Source organism: Nicotiana tabacum, chromosome 2 (assembly GCF_000715075.1).
Source record: "Nicotiana tabacum cultivar K326 chromosome 2, ASM71507v2, whole genome shotgun sequence".
NCBI lineage: Eukaryota > Viridiplantae > Streptophyta > Magnoliopsida > Solanales > Solanaceae > Nicotiana > Nicotiana tabacum.
Genome location: NC_134081.1, coordinates 87,176,150 through 87,189,499, shown reverse-complemented (window position 1 = coordinate 87,189,499; position 13,350 = coordinate 87,176,150). Strand labels below are relative to the sequence as shown.

The 13,350-nt window shown below is 44.2% G+C and overlaps 1 non-coding gene across 1 annotated transcript; it reads right to left on the bottom strand.

The window, feature by feature from the left end:
* Positions 1 to 2,073: 2,073 nt before the first annotated feature.
* On the bottom strand, positions 2,074 to 2,145 carry TRNAG-GCC (transfer RNA glycine (anticodon GCC)). The gene has a single exon. It is a non-coding gene; the product is annotated as a tRNA-Gly (tRNA).
* Positions 2,146 to 13,350: the final 11,205 nt, after the last annotated feature.

The following is a 13,350-nucleotide window of genomic DNA, read 5'->3' as shown; positions in this document are numbered from 1 at the left end:
GATGCAGAACCGATGCGAGAGGGAGAAGCGGGGATTGATAGCTTTCAAGAACCAGTGGAAAGGAAAGACTTCTTCCCTGCATTCCTTCCTTTCCAAAAAAAGAAAATTAGTTTGGGCTGGCATAGGCATAAAAGATTTGATTGAATGAATGCCACCTTGGTAGTTTTCAAACAAATCCAATGTTGGGCCAAGCCTTGCCAGCCGGTAATAGCCGAAGGCAAAAAAGGGGGAGATAGGGAAGAGGAGATTAAGGATAGTCACTCCACTCCATAGATAGTGCACACAGATTCTTCTTTCATTTTCCATTCCTTTCGGGTCGGAAACGCGGGCTGCTAGTGGGGCTGTGCCCATTCTCCCTCTTCTTCCGCTTTACAACCGGAATAAGGAACCTTAGAATTCACCCTACCTGTCGATGAAAAAATGGGATTTGAGAGGAGCTGAAAGCCACTTGACTCTAAGGAGAGGACCACCAGCTAGCGGATCAGAAAGATTTGTATGGAATGTCCTACTCCTGCCTGAGCTTTCCGATCAACCAATCCCCTATTTCAGGGACATCTGTGTTAGGTAGGCCCAGGGATCACTGATTAGTCGAATGAGCCCATCTCTCTGGCCTATCATTTGTTGGTCGATCCGGCTGGCGGCTCCTGCATCTCCTGCCTCTCTATGGGGGCCCCTTTTTTTAGACTAGTTTGCTGCTAGGAGTCCCTAGAGTCGAATTAATAATCAATAGAAGTCCCAATAGAAGTTTACTGACCTGGCTCTTCAATCGACGATCTACTGCTCCCTCTTAATAGCAGATGCCCATGCTTTGATTCGAAAGCCCTAGCCAGTGATGAATCCCCAGGTATTCAGTGTCTGGTTCGATAGGACCAGGAAGAGAGGACTCTTTTTTTCCTCCTCCCTTCAGTCCAGTTTGAACCCGTCCCAACAACGAACACCTTCCTACTGCAAGGTGAGGCTCTGCCCTTCCCCTAGAATCCACTCCGGGTCGGAGGAGCAACTAGTCAAACTTCTTGAGCAGCCGAGATATTGAACAACGAACATTTGAAACAATTCCTTGCCTCACCCTGAGATGAGAGGGAAGGTCGATTTGACTCGAATCCTGGACCTGATCTTGAATCCTACACCGGTTAATGATGCGATGGGGGAAGTTTTTCTTTTTTCATCAATGCTGGCCCAGTCGAGGCTCGTCCATGCCCAATCCCGATGGGCCTTCGATTTGCCCCTACCCTAGCTCTATAATCCACCCGTCTTCCCCAGTCCCTGAAAGCCCTCCGGGGGCCTAGCCCTCTTTCTCCACTCGAGTCTGAAGTTCAGCAGCTTTCATCGTTGACGAACACCTGCGCTAATAAGACAAAGAAATGGAGAGTCTATGCCTTGAATGAATCAGTAACAACGGATTAGTGGAATGAGGGATCAAGAGACGGATAGGGAGGGAATGGCCTATCAATCATTGGTTGACCTTCCCTTGAACCAGTCACGGAGCTCTCAACTGAGTTGTTTAGGTTCTGGAATTCCATCTCTAGTTGGGGGTTTCGATTCGAAAAATGTGGTGCGGGTTCATCTCTCTCGACCAGTTCAGGTTCAAGGGAGGGTGATCGAGGGGACCCATACTTTCGATCTCTTCTCTATGGCGGGAGCTTTCGTATCAAGAGTGTGTTGGGGAGGCCAGGGAAGATGGATTGGATCGAGAGGCGATGCTTATGCCTCTTCTTTATCGATAGGATTCCCATCATTTTCAGTCTACGGCGAAGGAGACAAGGGCGAGGCACCGAACATGTTCTACCCTCAACCTCCATCCGTCATTAGTAATCTCAATTCGCTTTTCCTATTCACTAGTACACTGCGCGCTACAACTAGCAGCCCCTTTACTAGGTTGGGAAAAGGCTAGCGCGCTAGCGCGCAACGGCTGATGAAAAGCCAGCAACTTGTTAGGAGTCAGTTTTGGCTTGCCCCTTTCCTCTTATTAGTCAGATAGGTTTTCCACCCTATACAAGGGGCTGCTTGCTGCTCGCCCCTATCTCTAAAGTGGCTTATGCACGGAACTTGTTACCACTAAACGACGAAGCCAGGAGCGGAAGGAGGGACTTGAACCCTCAACCTCAGCCTTGGCAAGGCTATGCTCTACCATTAAGCTATTTCCGCCAGCTAGGGTAGTGGCGAAGCACTACTGAGCAATTCACGTATCACTTGATACGGACGACTTCTGTTTTTCCGCCGGACCACAGTCTTGACCTCCGATCGAGCTACGAACACGAGTAGATAGGCGGTTAGGGGGGGAGAGGGCCGGCTGGGCCTGCCTTTTCAATCAATCTCCGGCCGCTCAGTGCCGCTATTGGTACGAGTTGTAAGGAGTCTTGGTCTCGAGTCAAGCTGGGGCGTCATTTCATTCTCGTAACGGGAATGAGTGCACCGCAAGACCAGACAAGTTGCTCCCTCGCCTCGCAGCGGCGGCATCTGTCTTTTAAGTCATTTCCTAAGACGGCTCCTCTTATTCTACGATAATCCAAGCTGCAGCGGCACCTCACGAACTTCTTACTGGGGCAGTACTATAATAGGCATTTGCGAGTGTTTGGATGCACGTGTTTTGTTCATATTCCTGCGCAGTTAAGAGCAAAATTGTCCCCAAGGCGACCACTTGTGTCTTTCTTGGATATGCTCAGTCCGGGTATATATATGCTATGACGTGAAATCCAAGAGAGTCGATGTATCCTTAATGCTCTCTTTAATAGGGTCGCCTCATATTTTCCTTAACCTAATTAATCAGCCCCGGGGGAGAATGATGATGGAGATGTATTGCGGCCTTCTCCTGTTCATCAACTCGAACCTCATTCTTCTGCAGTTGATGTTACGGATTAGCCTCACTCTTCAGGCCAGCAGCTTTGCTCAGCATTTTCTGCCGATTGTCAGCCTGTTCAGCTGACCTCAGAGGATTCCTGTCACCCGGCACAGCATGTTTATTCTCGGCGGCGATTACAGTCTCTTTCCCAGGGTCAGGCTACTCCAGAAGATCAGCAGTCTAGCCCAGTTGCTTCCCTTCCAGTCGCTTCCTCAAATTCTGGATCCCGCTCTCAGCTTCGTCGATCCTCTCAAGTTTCTTATCCTGTTGAAGGCTTATGAATCGTTTTCCCCAAAAGATCGAGCTTACCTCATCTCAGTTCAATCTTCTCATGAACCTGAATCATTTGCTGAAGCCTCCAATCATTCTTGCTGGAGAGATGCTATACAGGAAGAAATCAATGCCCAGGAAAAAAATAATAAGACTTAGTCTCATTGCCTGCAGGGAAAGAAGCCATTGGCTGCAAGTGGATTTACAAGATCAAGCATAAAGCAGATGGCTCGGTAGATAGATCCAAGGCTAGATTAGTAGCTAAAGGATTCCTTCAAGAATATTGAGTCGAACCCCTTTAGAGATAGGGAAAACATTTGCTTCAGGTTGCTAAACACCATTCGTGGCATTCTTGCCTTGGCTGCAATCAAAAGGTGGCCTTATTTCAATTTGACGTGAAGAATAGAATGCCTTTCAACAACATAAGGGAAGGGGGCAAGAATAAGTTTCTATTCAGCCTCCTCCAACTCCAGGCTTCTCTTCTCCTAGGAATCCTAACTTGGTATGCAAGCTCAAGAAAGCGATTTATGTTACGGCCTCCGGCAAGCTAAAGCAGGCACCAAGAGCTTGGTTTGAAAGGTGACAGCAGCATGTATAAGAGCCGAAATAGGAGTAGAGGAAGGAGCCGGTTTTCAAATAAGTAAATCGGATCATTCAATGTTTATAAGGAGGTCGACATCAGGTATTGTCCTTCTTCTGCTTTATGTGGATGACATTGCTTTCTCTAGTAATGACTTAGCTTCGATAAATGAGCTTAAGAGAAGATTAAGAACCCAGTTTGATATGAAAGATTTAGGAGACTCAAAGTCTCTTCTGGAGATTAAAGTGATGAGGTCGCAAAGAGTTTTGGAACCCAGTGCAAGTATTCATTGGATTTATTGTCAAAAGCTGGTCTTTCTGCATGCAAACCGGAATAAGATCTAAAATTAGCCTCAGATGCAGGAGAGCTATTGGATGACCCATCTACTTGCAAGGAGACTTGTTGGGACTCTTTTCTACCTGACTAATTATCGCCCAGACATTGCTTACACTTACAACATAGGAGGGAGTGATCAGCCGATTTTTATATGGACAAGCCGAGATCATCTCACTTAGAAGCTGCTTTTCGGATTCTGCGATACATCAAAACCTCACCGGGAAGAGGTTGATTCTTGTCTACGTCATCCTCTCTTCAGCTGTCTTGTTACTATTATACTGATTTCATTAAGGCAGTAGATTATTCTGATTGGATTTCGAACATCGTCCCCATGCCCAAGAGGGATGGACGTGTTCGCGTATGCATCTATTTTTGAAATCTCAATAAGGCATGTTCCCAAAGATGATTTTCCGCTGCCGAACATTGATTTGCTTGTGGACAAGACTATTGTGAAAGTATGCCTACTACTCTTTTCTGACGATTCGAAATTCTCGTCGTCGGCTTCCTCGAGGTAGAGTTCGTTTTGTAATAGGAGCCCCGTTGGGCTTTTACGGAGCTTGGCCTGCTTTCGCATTAACTCACCATTTGGTGATTTGGTTCGTAGCAGCCCAAGTATATCCAGGAGTTCCTTTTACACGCTACGCTATCCTCGGCGACGATATCGTCATCGGAGATGAGCGGGTGGCTGAGCGTTATCGCGAGCTAATTTCGCCACTGAATGTTCCATTTTCGTTAGAGAAATCGTTAGTATCGTCAGTTGGTGCTTTGGAGTTTGCTAAGCGGTTCTTCGTACGCGGAGTGACTAAGGACTTTTTTCCTGTCTCCTCTCACATGTTAAGATCCTTAGTTAGTTCCATATCCCTTGTTCCTGTAATGAGGGCTATTATGTCTAAGGATCTTCCATTGTCGTATCGTTTACGGGAAGCTGGGTACCGGGTGTATACTCGACGCACGGCGCCTCCTAGGAGACACTGGAATCGGCATTTCCTCGTCTTTCACTCACCGAACGGTGTGTGTCCTCTCCCCTTTTGGATCTGGTTAAGCGCAACCACTGGTAAACACTTAACCTCTTATCAACAAGGTATGGTGAGGGGACCTGATTAGGCTCTTGACCCCTCGATTCCCGAGAAACTCGGTGATCTCGAAGTTTTTCGAAGCCTGGTCAGAGTACGACTGGTTAGGGGGGCATGGGTTTTGTCCGAATGGATGAAGTCCATTCTCTCTTACTGGTCTTGGTATTACACTATCGCGGAGGAAAAAAATACTCCCATTAAGGCGCTACTTAGCCCGTAGGTTGTGCCACTGGTGACTAAGCATACAAAGAAATTATATCATTTTAATAATAACTAATAACGGCGCAGTCTTCCGGTGTTACGACCTGGTGCTCTCTTGTGAAGAGCCAAAAGCTCTTGACGTAGGGAGGTTCGGTCCAGTCTGTTCACCTCAATTTGCGCCCTATTTGAGACTAAAGCAGGCGGGGTGGCGACCTCGTCTTAAGATAAGATATAGGCAATAAGACTTTAAGCGCACCTGAGCGCCTTTGCCCATAGAGAATACTGGGGACGAAAGTCTCTGGGGGGGGTTCTATGGAGCAAGTCTCCCATTGCTTTCGCAAACCAGTGGGGACAACCCCCCCAAAAAAGGAGTTTTCCACGCGGCGATCTTTATTTGAAATATGAGCCGCTAAAATTTTTCCCTTTTGAATGTATTTACCCCTATGAACCTGATGCATACAAGTCTTTCTGTTTGTTGGAAGGCTTATACATAATACATAAGCAAAGGAATGCTTATAGTGTATCCATTACCTGATAAAACGATCTTTTCCGGTAAAAAAAATGATCTTTCCCTTGTGTTCGGCTATAGCGGAAACCCCCAAATCTAGAGCTTATGGTCTTAAGTTCCAACCCAGTTCCAACAATGCACTTCTCGGCACATCATCGGTAGGGGAAAGCGGAACTGCTTGACGCTGTATACTAAATACAACAAGCCCGATTCGCATCATTATGCTCAATAAAAGGAATGAGGGAAGCTAAAATAAAAAATATTGGAAGGAAGGGAAAATTGGAAGATGAATCTTTTCCCCGGAGCTGGAACAACTTGTTCTTCCTGACCCGATTCAACGCCAAAAAATTTCTTGTCCCTACCATAAAGTATTCATATTTCCTGAAGAAAGCATCTGTTCCTTGATCTCTAAGATATTTCATAAAACTCTGTATGGATCCTCAATCACCAATCCTTGCATGAATATGGGTTGTGCTCGAGAGGCTATGAATCGATTGGACCTGCCAATCGAATGAATCGTAACACTCGTAATGATCGACTTTACGAAGATTCCATTGGATTCCGGAAGCTCGTAGCATTGGTCCGGCACAATTCCCAAACTTAAGAAGCTGGGGGCGTGCCCGCCGGCCCCTGACCTGCCTCCGATTACTGAAAGTGAATTCGTTTTCTATTATCCTAAGCCGGCCTATCATTCATTGGTTAGGGTTAGGGAAAAAAGCTAGCTGGAAGTAATCTCTTCTTCTCAGTGAAAGCTAAAGGCCCTGGTATAGTAGGAGTGTGGTGCGTGCTCTCTTTATTCTGTAGATGCGCTCCTGGGAAGGGAAGCCAGAATTTTTGATGTAGATCGATCAATCCCGCCCTGTTCAAGTGATCGCCCCGAGCCGAGCGAGATTGGAGACCGCCTTAATGATTGTTCGTAATGGGCCTACCATTTAACGTACGTATGTCATGTAGTTTTTGTTTTTGTACCTTTGCCGTCCCTCAGCCCCTCTCCCACCTTTTCTATCTATCATTAGAAGTAGGGCGGGTGGCGTACCTCACTGAGCTATCGATCGCGAAGCTATCGCCCGGTTCAACCAACCGTCCGTCCTGGTGCCTTTGCTACTGATTTGACCGCTTCTCATCGTTAATCCGGGTTCACCTTGGCCCTCGCCCCAGAGTTCTTATGAAGACTCTGGTGGTGCATGTGTATGATAGGGCCCCCCATAAGCGCCAAAGATCGGTGATGTTGTCATGATAAGTGTGGGAAGTCGATAGTGTACTCGATGATTGAAGGACCTATCGACTTGCATTAACTTCCCGTGGCTAGTAGGGGGAACTTTAATGTAATTGCGGATCCATTAGAAAAAACTTGGGGGTCGGCCTCCTGACTTCAATGCCTTTATTGAAGTGATGAGCTTTGAAGATATGATTTTCTCGTTTGGATTATTTGATTGGGCTTTCAATGACAGCAAATTGACTTGGAGCAATAATCAAACCGGTCAACATTGTATCTGGGCCAGACTAGATAGAATCCTTTTGAATGGGGACTGCCCGCTTCTATATAAAAGCCGTTTTGCTTCCACCAGAGTTGACCATTTGCCTAGAGTATCCTCTGATCACTCTCCTCTAGTAATCTTCTTAGAAGATTATAATACTCGCAGGCCTGGGGTCTTTCGTTTCCAAAGAATGTGGATTCGGCATTCTGATTTTCACATTGATCTCAACCATGCTCGGGAAATCCTTTTCAAGTCTTCTCCAGGAAGATTGACTCGACAAATAAAGCACTGAATTGGCGAACTATTTCAGAATATAGAAATGCCGAAAACGAAGAAGGCCAATTTGCTCTTGAACAGAGTTGGTCTGCTGATAAGAAAATTCCGTTAGATTCGGCCAAGAGTAACCTTGAAAAACTTCTGCTTTACGAAGAAAGATAGAGAATAAGCACCTTGAACCAAATTCAGAACTTGTCTCTGTATGGCAGGAAGCTCTCAATTTATTTCATACATTACTTTCTTCTCAAGGTTCGGTGCTTGAAGATGAGATCCTTGAGACCATCCCCTCTCTAGTCACAGAGGAAGATAATAAGATGCTTACGAGCCCTCCTAATATGGAAGAAGTTCAAAAGGTAATTTTGAGCATGTCGGCGCGCACTAACCCAAAAAAAGGTCTCCCCTATCCTTTAAAGCCTGATGGCTTTCCGGATTCTTTTTATATATAAAATATTGTTGGGATTTCAAAAACTTCCAGCTGGTCACCTTATTTCTTCGCTGAAGGTGCGATCCCCCGTTCCATCAATGCTACTTTCCTTGCTTTGATTCCTAATATTTTTATCTAGGACTACCTCTATTTAAATCTAAAAAAAAAAATTTCTTATCTTCTGGATAGAGTATAAAATAAAGTGGTAGGAGATGAAAGCATTCTTATCCAGTGGAGGGCGGCTTATTTTGCAAACATGTTCTTTTCTCGATGCCTATACACCTTCTTGCAGGGATTCCAGTTTCAAAGGGAGTTCTTGACCAGTTGGAAAAAATGTTAGCTAACTTTTGGTGAGGCGGTGATGAAGACAAAAGAAAGCTTCACTGGATATTTTTTGATACTATGTGCCTACCTATTCAGGAAGGGGCTTTGGGTCCTCCTACTACAAGACATTTTAAAGAGCTTTCAAAAGCTTTTCGTATGAAGTTTACCTGGTCAATAAGAGGGGGGTACTTTCAATGAGAAGAATATCAGAGAGCCAGGGGTGGAACCAGAAATCAGTGCTAGCTCCATTTCCAATCCACCATTTTGAGCCCTTAAGTATTGGTGGGGTTGCCTGAAAATAGAACTGATTTCACTCCAAGTCCTGACAACCAGGTTTGGAAGCAGCAAACCATAGGGGCTTTCAGATAGTTTCTTTTGAAAAAAGCAGTCCAAAGTATGACTCCCTCTTATTGACCAGGCCAACTCCTTTACTAGTTATTTCTCCAAAATCATAGATGTGCTTGACGCACATGGAAACTGCTTTTTCAATGATATCGAAGCATTTTTGCCTCACAGAGTGGTTTATGATATCAGGAATAGTGGTATATTCACATCTCATCAGGAGGACAGGGGGATATGGAAAAAGAATCGTAGTGAGTCATTTATTCTCAAAGCTGGTTGGGAATCGATAAGAAATCGAACGGGCATTCAAGCTTGGACTCAATTTGTCTGGGATAAAGCCATTCCTACAATAATTAGCATTTTTGCGTGGAAGCTCTTATTTGACTTTGTATGCGGGGATTTCAGAATCAGTTAAGGGAATAAATTCAGACGAAAGGTATAAGATTAGCAAGCAAATGCTTGTGCTGTTCGGAGCATGATAAATAAAGTATTGATCACCTCTTCATCAAGAGTGAGCTTGCTATGGAGGTTTGGAACCATTTTGATCGCCTTTTCTCAATCTAGTAAGAGGGGTTGGTTAAAAGAGATGGATTCCTTTCTTCAATGCATTCCACCGGGGCGACTAGGGTACCTTTTTTCTAAGATACGTTCATTCAAGCTCAAGCCAACTTCTATTAGTAAACCCAATATGTCAACCGGCTTCTATTATTCAACAAATTACGGACTGCCTAAAAGATTGTTCTCATCTTCTTGACATCAGATCATCTTGGACGTTTACTGATTCTATTCTTCTAGATGCGCTCTACATTCATCAAGCTCGTAAACTTGCAATTGACTCCAAAATCATTGTTGATTCCTTCAATGAAAATAAAGAAGCCCCTTAAATTACCCATACCTAGACTCATGGTGGAGCTTCATTTCATCCAAATTCTCGGCTAGCCATTTCAAAATCGTCTATACATTTAGAGAAAACAACAAAGTGGCAGACTCTCTAGCAAACTTCAACTGCGATTCTCAATTTGACAATAGGTTTTCCTCTACAGCTGATCTTCCTCAACAAATTCAGGTTTTTTCTCTCAAAAAAGTGGGCTTATTGAATATCTTATTGGTTTGGCTTTGTTCACTTTCATTTTATTAGCAGTAATGTTTTTGGCTGTCTTGTAGCTCTTTGTGACAAGGTCTATGTACTTTTTTTTTATGGGTAAGGTTTTGACATCCTCCCCCTTAACCCCCCGACGGGGGGCAGATGGAGTATTGACGAAGATGCTTGGGACTGAACACATCCCCTTTACTTAGTAGGGCTTAGGAACGATGTTGGCATATGATTGTTGAATATAGTTACTCATCTCACAGCCCAATTTCCTCTGTGGGTTGTATACCGGCTGGGTTGCTGCCCGGAGGATCAAACCTGACTGCTGGGACAAGCTTGGTATACTGTCTTCCCTTTATCAGCAGGCGGTATAGTCTCATTGCAATTATTCCACAAGTACGGGTCACTTTATCCGGATGTAACAGTGTAGTAGCAACTACAGACGGGGTCGGCATGAGACGTCGGTTCTTGATTAACATCCTTTTGCCACTATCTTTCTTTTCGAAAAATGCAGTCCCTACCATTAGTCATCTATGGAGATCTGGGATTCGGTATTGAATCAATCCAACATTTCATTCGGTCACTTAAGCAGTCATAAAAAAACCTAATTCTATTGAGTTGATTCCATCTCCTTGACTTTGTTCACATTCAGTACCAGCTTGCTGGTGTCCTTTCAGGTCAGGAACTCCTGGAATAGGCAGTCTAGCCTATTGGAAAAAGACTACTCTCATCCCTCTCCCAAGGTAGCTACTTTTTTTTCCGTGCTTCTTAAGTCGATGTTGACCTGTATATAAGTCAGATGTTGGAAAGGGAAGCCCCCGTAATATAAGCACTCTTTTAGTCAAGTAATGCCTTTAGAGCCTATAGTATAGCTGAGAAGCTAAGAGCTTCTGGTAATTTTAAAACGTAGGAATTGACTTGTTTTGCATTAATGGGGCTTTGAGAGACGTCTTCTCTTTCCCTTATCAAGCAAGTCACACCTAATCGCCCTTGATATCATCTTGATAACTAGACTGAATGTCTCATCATAGTCTATACCCTATTGCTGGTTGTAGCCTTTGGCTACCACACGAGCCTTGTAGCGATCAATAGTCCCATCAGAATTTGACTTTCTCTTGTATAACCACTTGCGAGCCGATACACAAATTTTGAAATCAAAATTTAGCAGGAAGATGGGATGAAGCCTGCCAGAAAGCTTTTGACAAAATAAAGGACTCCATTCTAGTGCCTACAATGCCAGGAAGCCTTTATTACTATACCTATCAGTCACTGAAACCACTATGGGGTCTATGTTGGCTTAATACGATGAAGATAGATGGAAGTAAAGGGCCATATACTACCAACGTAAGAAAATGATTGACTACAAGACCAGGTATACCAATTTGGAGAAAACCTGCTTGGCTTTGGTTTGGGTAAGGCGGAAATTGAGGCATTACATTCTGTCTTACCAAGTACATTTAATAGCTTCCATGGACCTACAAAAAAGTATTTGTTCGAGAAACCTGCCTTAACGTAACGGGAAGGACCGCAAGATGGTTACTGCTTCTGTCTGAATTCGACATCACGTATGTAACCAAAAAGGAAGGGAGATAGCAGAACACCTTGCACCCTATCAAGGAGGAACATGAGTTTAAGGATTGCTTCCCAGACGAGGAAATAGTTGTCACAGAAGAGGAGGGAATGGAAATTTGACTTTGATGGCACGACTAATCAAAAAGGGTACGGAGTAGGGGCATTACTGATTGCACCTGATGAATCGCACACCCTCATTGCCATTAAGCGGAACTTTTAAGGAACTAAGAATACCACAGAAGATGAAGCATGTATCCATGGATTAAAGGCTGCCTTAACACTGGGAATATAAGAAATCAAATTATTTAGGGATTCAACGCTTATCATCTGCCAAACTCAAAAGAAATTAAAAACAAAATATGAAAAACTTTTGACATACCATGCTTATCTTGAAATGCTCACTGAGCAATTCAAGAAAATCAGTTTCTCTCCACTACCCAGAGAAAAAATAAGTTCGCGGATGCATTGGCAACACTGGCCTCCATGATAAACATTCCTGAGGGAATGTCTGCCCAATCATGAGAGAACAAAGAAGCAGCCTGGTGTATTGCAACCTAATAGAAATTTTTGAGTTGACTCCCGGCATGTTCAATAGTGATCTTTTAGCCACTGAAAGGGCACCCAATGGTAAACCATGGTTTACTGACACCAGGGAATATATATAACACCAAACGTATCCCAAATATGCAACAAAAAATGATAAGAAGACAATCAAGAGGTTGACAATGCAATTCGTTGCGCGGGGATGCGATTTGCCAAGCTGGGGCAAATCTTTCCCCTATCTCTAAAGGGGTTCGACTCAATACTCTTGTGTGTATCCTTTGGCCACCAATCTAGCCTTCAACCCCTCAACAGCTCCATCAGCTTTTTGTTGACTTTATAGACCCACTTATAGCCCACTATTTATTTCCCTAGAGGAAAAGAGACTCAATCCCAAGTAGCAAACCATTCTAGTGCTACGATCTCTTTCTGCATAGAGTTGCCAGCAGGGTTGAGATATGGCCTCTGCAAAGCTATCAGGTTAAAAAAGATGAATGAAATTGAAAAAAATACTCATGGGAAGTAGACAGAGACTTAGTTGATACAAACCTATGAATAGGAAAACGAAGATGGGTGGATCTACGTACCCCAAGAATAGAAGCTAGAGAACCTAAGTCTGAAGAAGAGTCTTGGTTCGAAGTATAGGGAGAGAGGGAGGCCACTGAATCAGTTGGCTCAGCTCTGAAAACTAAGTGACGAGAATCTATCTTCACAAACCTGCGAAACTTCCCCTTAAGCTGATCAAGCTGCTGATCACTCTGGTCACCCGGATCTTGCTGACTCTATTAAATCGGAGAATTCTGATGCTATCTCACAAAAACTCCTCAATAGTTCCACCCCTCCCCTCTAAGGGGAGACAAGGGAACATAATGGCCCACCATCACAGGGAATCTCAAAGCCCCGAGCTCCGTAGTAAGGCACATGTTCGAAAAAGGTGACATGTCGAGAATGGTGGAATCGTCGTGTAGAAGGATCATTAACACTTGTAGCCCTTTTGAGAGAGGGGTACCCTAACCTCACTCAAGAAAACACATAGAGTGAGATGTAGGGCTCAGTTTGTCTTGTGCAGGAGATGGAATTTTAACAAAGCACATGCATCCGAACACTCTGAGGTTTGAATATTCATCTCTTTAAAAGAGAGTAAAACGCCCAAAGATAACATGTAGAGGAGATCGCTCACCAATAATAGGAGCCATCGTCTTCTTACTCAGATAAGCGACCATCATTAAATTGGCTTTACTAGGGATCCTATAATATGGAACTTTCATTCCCAGTGCAAGTCCTCGAGCAACTTGCCTAATACTAATAAATAAGGGAAAGGCCTAACATTTTATATCAGTATAAGGAAGGCGCTAGCTAGCGCCCAACCTATACGAGGGCTTTCCACCTCCATTTGGTCGTGCTGCTATGATGTAACGTGCAGTCATCCCAAGGCAACAGGATGTATGGTATGGGGGCCCCTATTTTATCTCCCTTAAAATCCTTTATGGATTTCGA